The 9,751-nt window shown below is 42.1% G+C and overlaps 1 long non-coding RNA gene across 1 annotated transcript in view; it reads right to left on the bottom strand.

Moving 5' to 3' along the window:
• Positions 1-1,995: 1,995 nt before the first annotated feature.
• LOC307223663 overlaps positions 1,996-9,751 on the bottom strand; it is a 44,199-nt gene continuing 36,443 nt past the window's right edge. Inside the window, exon 5 of the long non-coding RNA XR_013842172.1 lies at positions 1,996-2,392. This is a non-coding gene — a long non-coding RNA (uncharacterized lncRNA). The remainder of the gene's footprint in view (positions 2,393-9,751) is intronic.

Here is a 9,751-nt window from a genome sequence, read left to right as displayed (position 1 = left end):
TTTTGGGTTGTCTCCAATTCAGAGTAGATCCATGAATAACAATGGACCTAAGTTAGTCATGCCCATTACTTTCTATAGTTCTACTCTGAGGGACTAAATATGGACACAACCCCCTTGGTCAAGTGTAGGTAGGAAAGCATGGATGGAAGAAAGATGCAGAAAGCATGCATGTTGAAATCTGGTAATTAGTTTGTTGTTGTTTTCAAAAAAAATGTCCTAAATAACTTGAAATTTTGCAAGAGCAATATCCTGGCCACAGTGAGTCCATAGAATAATAAAGTTACACAATGAGGGAGATATGCTGATCCCTAGAAACCACTTGCAGTATTAGCATAGAGGCCAATCTTGCATGAAGCTTTCCCACTAGGTAAAAAAAAGGTAAAGGATTCCTGGATGGTTAAGATGGGGTTGCAGCGCTCGTCTCGCTTTCAGGCTGAGGGAGCTGGCGTTGGTCCACAGACAGCTTTCCGGGTCATGTGGCCAGCATGACTAAACTGCTTCTGGCGCAACGGGACACCATAACAGAATCATGGGTGATGCTGTGGTCTAAACCATTCCATCAGGCAAGGCCTCTTTCCACCTGCCTTGCCCCACCCTCTAGTCTCTGCTTCTCAATTTGTATTGTATTATTTTATGTACCGTGGCTTGTCATTGTTTTATTGATTATAGTTTAGAAATTATTTATTATAACCGCTGAGTGGATTTCTGTTTACTTTTCTATGTTATTATTATTATTTAATACTATTCTAATGATTGTTGGATGATACTTTTTTGATATAGGTTACTTATTTTAAAGTTACGTTTTATTATCACGTTTTTGTATTGCATTAGATTGTTATTAAATGTATATTTTTTGTTTCTTCAGCTTGTAAACTGCCTTGAGCATTGTAAGATAGAAAGATGGTATACAAATTAAAAATGATGAATGATGATCAGCAGCCTCTTGGGCTTGCTGGTCAGAAGGTCAACAGTTCAAATCTATGTGATGAGATGAGCTCCCATTGCTCTGTCCCAGCTCCTGCCAACCTAGTAGTTCAAAAGCACGCCAGTGCAAGGAGATAAACAGGTACCGCTGTGGCGAGAAGCTAAATGGTGTTTCTGTGTGCTCTGGTTTGCCACTCTGAGGAGCACAGAGTAGAGGCTGAATTCAATACAGTGGCTTCATTTTTCAGAGCTGTTTTAAAGCACACAGTTTGAGAATTGTGGCTTGAGAGACGGGAAATATTGACACCATTACTTTCCCACAATATGGTTGTGCTTTTTTTTCAGGTACCGGGGCAGATTGGGTTTGCTGCTGTCATTACCATGAATGAGAAAAGACAAGGCATCATTTATGTGAAGCCACTCAGGGAATAGGCATGAGTCATTAAAATTTTCAGAAATGGTGAGTGTGTTTTTTTCTCTCCCTCCCAATAAAGCAATAACTCTAAACTAATTACAGCAATCTAAGCAGTCCTCTACTCCAATGATATTAACATTCATTGATCCTTTGCATTTAATCTTTATTTGTCTAAATGCAAAATGACATTTATTGCACAAAAATAACAGTAAATTGTGCAAGCCTGGATCTCTGGATAATTAAAGGAGTCAGACGAGATTGGCAGGATTTTGAGAGAAAGGATGTCCAGTATGGTGTTGTTGAGCTAGAGGACATCTTGATTAATAACCTTCAGAAGTGCACAGAATTTCTTTTACCTTCTGGGCTGTTCTGTTGTATTTGGCTGAATTTTAAGGCTTGGGGAGAGAATAATATAAGTAATAAAAAGAGTTCTACTGAGTCAAACTAAAGGCAGACTAATCCAGTAGCCTGTTTTCTATGGTGGCCAACCCAGTTTCTCTGGCAGAAACTCTAGAAGCAGGATACAGTTGTTACTGAGCAACTGGTATTCAATATGCCTTCATGGCTTTGAAGTATTCTTTTATATAAAGTTTATATGCCAAAATGACTTCTAAGTGGTTTACAACTATAAAATCAATGCATAATTAAAATGCACAATAATAAATCCATTGCGACATTAAAACATCCTCAGTTAAAAATACAACAGACAAACAATTTAAAAGCATAACAATTAAAACAGTTAAGAAACAGTTAACAAAATTAACTATCTTGTTGAATAGTGTAAAGAGTTATTTGGGGCTGACAAGGTCAAAAGTCTTTGTCAGATCTACAAAGTCAATGTACAAGGGGCATCCCTAGATGTTACTTATCCCAAATTTCTTGAGAGACTTTGAAAGAGGCAAATGTTTTAAGGGGGTATCATGTGCAGAAAGGCTGAGGGAGTAGCATCGTTGTCCAATGATATTCATTGTTGTGTCATCATGTCCACTGAGGTGATTGAAATTTAAGGTAACATATGCTGGTATATGAGTCAAAAAGCCACAGTTTCAGGTACTGCCATGTGGAAACAAAATCGGAGAGGATTACAGGGGAACCTCAGTTGTCGAACACTTCAGAAGCTGAACAATTTGGAACCCAAGTGCTGATAACCCAGAAGTGAATGCTTCCATTTTTGAACGCACCTCAGAAGTCTTGCTAAAGGAATTTTCCGACCGGCAATTGCACCTTGGTTGTCGAACGTTTCGGAAGTTGAACTGACTTCCGGAGCAGATTACGTTTGACAACCGAGGTTCCGCTGTATTAGCATTATAATCAGGAAAATGAATACAATATTCCCCAAGACTGAATGCACACTAACTGAAGGGTCTTTAAGGCTCTTTGCCAACCACATCCCTTCCTCAGCAGTTCCAAACTATTCACTCTCAAACAGGTTTTCTCCATGCCTGGCATAAGGAAAACAGAGTGACTCCACCAATAATTCCTGCTGGATTGTGTAAGGTTGAGTATAGCAATAATTCAACAAAACAGTAATGCCAGCATCATCTGACGTCCAGCCAGCAAGAAGCACTTACCATAGCCCAAAGTTACAAAGCCAACATAAAAAACAACAACCCTAGAATTTAAACTGCTGTTTTTGATGATTGTGTAAGCATATCCAAAAGGAAGGCGTGGGAGTGGGGGGGACATGCTCAACAAAACAAATTAGACAAATCTACTGGAGCTTCACTGCCTTAGGGAGACACAAAACATCGCACAATGCATGGAGCAAAAACAACACGGAAATTAAACTCATGGCAAACGCAAGCAGCGAGGCACAGAACAGGAAAGCTAACCCCCCAAAAGGATGTGCTGGTCAGGAATGACAAAAGAGAAGAGAAAATGTTGCCCTCAAGCTATGAGCATGCTGCCAGAAGTCATCAGACTTAATCTGCAATAGAGTGGGCTACTGTGAAAAGTAGGGCCAAGCAATGTGGGGGTGTGGTGGGGCAGGGGGTGTCTATGCTGCCTCTGAAACACTACTAGGTTGGGATGCTTCAGGAACTGCAAATTATGATAGGAACTGGCCTGATTTCCTGTTCTGCCCCAGATTAATATGTAGCATCACTAAGGCCAGCTTTACCATTAGGCAGAGGGACACGGGTGGCACTGTGGGTTACACCACAGAACCTAGGATTTGCCAATCAGAAGGTCGGCGGTTTGAATCCCCACGACGGGGTGAGCTCCCGTTGCTCGGTTCCTGCTCCTGCCAACATAGCAGTTTGAAAGCACGCCAGTGCAAGTAGATAAATAGGTACCGCTCTGACGGGAAGGTAACCGGCATTTTTGTGTGGTGCTCTGCTTCTCCAGAAGTGGCTTAGTCATGCTGGCCACATGACCCGGAACTGTATGCCAGCACCCTCGGCCAATAAAGCGAGATGAGCACCGCAACCCCAGAGTCAGCCACAACTGGACCTAATGGTCAGGGGTCCATTTACCTTTACCATTAGGCAGAATGAGGCAACCACCTTAGACAGCATGGTTGAAGGACAGAGCTGTATTTGCTACCCAGCCCCTTTTGCATACAGGAACTGCTTGAAGGAGGCATACAAGGTGACATCCAGCTGTCTTAGGGACTCCACTCTAAATTTGTGTAGGGTTTACAGTGGTACCTCAGGTTACATATGCTTCAGGTTACAGACTCTGCTAACCCAGAAGTAGTGCTTCAGGTTAAGGACTTTGCTTCAGGATGAGAACAGAAATCGTGCTCCGGGGGCGCGGCAGCAGCAGGAGGCCCCATTAGCTAAAGTGGTGCTTCAGGTTAAGAACAGTTTCAGGTTAAGAACAGACCTCTGGAACGAATTAAGTCCGTAACCAGAGGTACCACTGTACTCCTTATTCTTTTCTACTCCTGAAGGTATCTCATAAGGCTACGGAGAATAAAATAATAAAAAGTAGTCATAAAACCAAACAGAAGCCCGGACATTACCTAAAAATGCCTACTGGAATAAGAGTTGCTTATACATATCTGGTGGACCTGTGAAAATATCAAAAGCTTCTGGGATATAGTATATGATGAACTTTAAAAAAATGTTTAATTATAAGTTTGTGAAAAATACAGAAGCTTTCCTATTGGGAATAACAGACACAGGTATAGCAAATGAAGATCGGAAAACATTCCTTTATGCCACAGGCGCGGTGAGGACCTTAATTGCCAGAAATGTGAAAAAAGAATTTGTGCCAACAAAAAAAGGGATGCCAGGATAAATTATTATATTATACTGAACTGGCCAGTTTAACAGAGGCAATTAGGGGACAACCCGGTCAAGAATTTCAAAAAGAATAGGGAAAATGCAGAGAATACTTTAGCAAACAGTGCCCCAAAATATATACCTGAACAAATATATACCTGGACTTGTTTTGATTAATTTCTACAGGAGACTTTGCGGTTTTTAAAAGTCCTAACTAGGAAAAATTATATACAAGAAGTAAATAAGGAGGCCATTTACAGGATGAAGGAAGTCTTCTATTTTGATGTTTGTTTTCTTCATGTAAGGGAATAGGAGTTTAATTTTGATAATTAAATTGTCAATAGTGGTGGGTTTGTTTGTATGTATGAGTTGTTGTGGACTATGTTGTAAATAAATTATTATTATTATTATTATTTTAAAGAGTTGCTTTGTCATGCACTTGAAGTTCAGCAAGGAGAGTGCTGAAACTAAATTCTCCAAGATCCCTAGTTGGGTTCAGCAACACCTGGTGGATCACAAGTTTCCCATTCTTGATATAAAGCAAAGAAAAAGTATAACAACAACAATAATTTATTTATTATTTATAACCCGCCCATCTGGCTGGGTTTCCCTAGCCACTCTGGGCGGCTCCCAACAGAATTAAAAGAACACAAAAATCAAACATTAAAAACTTCCCTAAACTGTGCTGCCTTCAGAAGCTTCTAAAAGTCAGATAGTTGTTTATTTCCTTGACATCTGATGGGAGGGCATTCCACAGGACAGGCACCACAACCAAGAAGGCCCTCTGCCTGGTTCCCTGTAACCTCACTCCTTGCAATGAGGTAACTGCCAGAAGGCCCTCGAAGTTGGACCTCAGCGTCCAGGCTAAACAATGGTGGGGGGGGGGGAGACGCTCCTTCTGGTATATGGTGCCAAAGCCATTTAATTCAGAACAAACACTTTGAATTGTGATCGGAAACGTACTGGGAGCCGATGTAGGTCTTTCAGGACTGGTGTTATATGATCTCGGTGGCTGCTTCCAGTCACCAGTCTGGCTGCCGCATTCTGGATTAGTTGTAGTTTCCGGGTTGCCTTCAAAGGTAGCCCCATGTAGAGTGCATGCTGTGTAGAAGAAGAAGAGTTTGGATTTGATATCCCGCTTTATCACTACCCGAAGGAATCTCAAAGTGGCTAACATTCTCTTTCCCTTCCTCCCCCACAGCAAACACTCTGTGAGATGAGTGGGGCTGAGAGACTTCAGAGAAGTGTGACCAGCCCAAGGTCACCCAGCAGCTGCATGTGAAGGAGCGGAGACGCGAACCCGGTTCACCAGATTACGAGACTACCGCTCTTAACCACTACACCACACTGGCTCTCTTAAATTCCCTAAGCATGGGAATTTAAGCGTGTGAGTTTGTTGAGCTCAGCCCAAACCACTATTTCACATGTTTTATAGAAGACTGCTGAGGGGATGTATGTTTGTGATTCGTCCCATACTTGCCCCCACCCCCGTTCAGTGGAATTGAGGGAGGCAAGATAGGGTGTGGCAGAGCAACATGGCAATGTGGCAGGAACAACTGTGAGAGGTAATCTTGATGCTAGTTTTTCACCCATTCCCAAACTCCCCTGAGCTCCTGTCCAGACACCAAGAATTTTAAAAATTTCCCCTGTTCCTTTCTTCCCCCATCATCATTCCACCTGCTTTCAACATCAGGTGCTAGTCATCTGCCACAAAGTTTCATCAAATTTCAATTTTCTACCAATGTAGGTCTTTCCCGGAAAATGCAAAGTCTGCCCTGGTGGTTCCGATTCACCATTCCACTTAATTTATTTCTGAACCTGCTTAAATTAAACGTGACTGGGGACTTTATCCGTTCCTGCATATATGAAGTTGTCAGAGAGATCATAAACACACAGGCTCATTTGAGATATGATGAAGTACAAACAGTCAGGAAGGCATCCAGCTATATGACAGAAAGAGGTCCAGGAAAACTCCAGCTGTTTATGCAAATAGTGATACTGAGAGGCTGGCATCCTATCAAGGACCCAGGGATCAGTGGCATATTTGTATACTGTCGTCAGCATGTAATGGATGTTTACTGCTTCAAAGAGAGAGAAAAATGTGTGCTGTTCTGTAATAATTTACAGGGTTCAGAATACAGGGATGTTCAATAGTGCCTAAACTAGGATTATATAATTGAACTTGCCTGGAACTACTTGCAGTTTTCACTCGCCAGTGTTCCCCTGCATGCTTCAAAGAAAGAATTTTATTTGTTCTTTTCAAACAGAGTTGCCACCAGCTTTCTCCTAAAGTGAGATTTGAGGTGAAATTGGTAGACCCTATTTAGGCAAAACAGTTCAAGAATTTCAAGGGGAAGCAAAGGAAGTTCACTGACATTAACAAAACATTTCCAGTAAGGTAAAAGGTAAAGGACCCCTGGACGGTTAAGTCCAGTCAAAGGCGACTATGGGGTTGCAGCACTCATCTCACTTTCAGGCTGAGGGAACTGGTGTTTGTCCACAGACAGCTTTCCGGGTCATGTGGCCAGCATGACTAAACCACTTCTGGCACAACAGAACACCATGACAGAAACCAGAGTGCACAGAAATGCCATTTCCCTTCCTGCCGCTGTGGTACCTATTTATCTACTTGCACTGGCGTGCTTTCGAACTGCTAGGTTGGCAGGAGCTGGGACAGAGCAATGGGAGCTCACTCTATCATGGGGATTTGAACCACCAACCTTATGATCAGCAAACCCAAGAGGCTCAGAGGTTTAGACTACAGCGCCACCCATTATTTCCAGTAGGTCTGCCTCCCTCTCTCTCTCTCTCTCTCTCTCTCTCTCTCTCTCTCTCACACACACACACACACACACACAGTACTCCCCTGAAATTGAGGCATATTTTGGTGGGTCCTGTTCAGGCAAATACTTCTGCAAGAAATCAAAGGGTAGTTATAGCAATTTTAATTTTAAATACAGTGGTACCTTGGTTTACAACCATAATCCATTCCGGAGGTCCATTTGTAAACCAAAACAGGTTGTAACCCAAGGCGCACTTTCGCCAGTGAGGCCTCCCAAAAGAATTTGCTCGTAATAAAAAACAATGGGTTGTAATCAAAAAAAAAAAAAAGGTTGCAAACACACACTTCTGGGTTTGACGTGTTTGTAATCCAAAACGTATGCGAACCAAGACATCTGCAAACCAAGGTATCACTGTATAGCAATATTTCAGGAGGTGTGAGTTGGACTCATCTAAGAAGAAGAGTTTGGATTTGATATCCTGCTTTATCACTACCCGAAGGAGTCTCAAAGCGGCTAACATTCTCCTTTCCCTTCCTCCCCCACAACAAACACTCTGTGAGGTGAGTGGGGCTGAGAGACTTCAGAGAAGTGTGACTGGCCCAAGGTCACCCAGCAGCTGCATGTGGAGGAGCGGAGACGTGAACCCGGTTCCCCAGATTACAAGTCTGTCGCTCTTAACCACTACACCACACTGGCTCTCCAATCTAAGCGATTGCTGCATTTCACCAAAAGTGAAGGTTCTTTATCAGGTGGCACATGTGTAGGGGTTTTCAGACAAACATTTCTCAGTGTCCATTTCACATGTCTCTTCTGTTCTCTTCTGGTCCAGAATTAGGAAACGGCACCACCAAGCTGAATTGCCCCCACCTGCCTGCCTTCTTCCATACATTCAGTTCAAGGCTGCCAGATTCCTCTTACTTAGTCTCAGTTTTGCCTTTGTAGAACTCATCAAAAAAGATGGGGACTAAACTGGAATAAATTGCCTCTGCCTCTCATTGACTATGGTCCCACTGACCTTTGAGCTCCATGCTGTCTGTTCTACCACTACCATGGACTGCACAAATCCTCTTTAGCTTTGATTTCATACATTTTTTTTTTCATATCTTGTGCTGTGTTTTCACAGCCTGAGCTGCTGCTGGTGGCTTCTTTGCCTGGTTCATCCTAGATGGGGCATTACTCCTTCTGCCACTTGAAAACCAATCACATAGCCATATAAATGGAAGAATACACCTCAAAGTTGTGAAAGCCAATGCTGTTCAGTGGGCAAAGTGGTGGCTGCAGACCTGGGTGACCTTGATTCAAATTGCAAGTCAGTGGTGGCCTTCATTATGATATAATCTCTCACATTCAGTTCTTTAGCAGGGAGTGAGAGCTATCCCATACAGATGTGCAGCTGCTGATCAAGATAGCATACTCATAATACATATATATATATATATATATATATATATGAATTTGAATTATGTGTGCTTTAGAGTCATCACTCATTTGAAGGCCTCTTCTTGAGTATTGGTGGAGAGGAATGAACACTATCATTGCCATTCATGTCAGCTTTGAAATGCCCAACAAGACAATGACAATAATCCACCAACAGCTTACAAATCAATATGGCTACATATTGATACAAAACACCCACCCACCCCACTCACAGACAAAAACAGAGATCACCACAGCCAATCACAAACAAACAACCACACTCTAGGCCAACCCCAACCTCTCTCACCACCAAAGGAACACAAGTGAACAGCACAAGCAATGCTGGCACCAAACCCTACATACATTAAGCATAATAGATACATTGCCACCCAACCCCAACCCCACCCATCTTCCCCCCCTCCACCCCTTTTTTTTTCCTCCCCCTAATGTCTCAACAAATGAAACGGATTTGTAAAAATGTTACATGGAAAAAATACGAGAGACATTACACATACTTCTGTAAAACAAGAAAGGTTTTAATAAAAAAAACCCCAAAAATCTAAATTTAAATGTGGTCACCAGGATCTTCTAATAAAGTCTCCACCCCCCAACCCCCCGTTGAGCTGTGTGCAATATTATAGTGTTGTGACCAGTGCACATATTTTGTGGCTGTATACCAATTTGATAACCACTGTTCTTGAGCGTCTGAGAAGCTTATCAAAGATTGTAATTATCCAGTCCTCCTTTTCCTTGTAGAATAATGCAAGCCAGTTAATTTATAAGGTTTGTGCATGAGAGAGGCTAGTGTATGTGGGTGCCTGAACACAGTGAGAATTTTAAGCAAACAGGCTCATTCACTCTTAGAGGTGGACATTAACAAAGAAGTGTTTTTCTAATGTAGAAATCTATAGGCAAGGTAAATCAGAATCTGCATTAAGTAGACTTCTAATCCTGTAAACAAAATGTAAATTAGAGCGGAATTACAA

The sequence above is a fragment of the Podarcis cretensis genome (assembly GCF_951804945.1).
Source record: "Podarcis cretensis genome assembly, chromosome: 9".
Lineage (NCBI taxonomy): Eukaryota > Metazoa > Chordata > Lepidosauria > Squamata > Lacertidae > Podarcis > Podarcis cretensis.
This window is presented reverse-complemented; position numbering and strand designations above follow the sequence as displayed.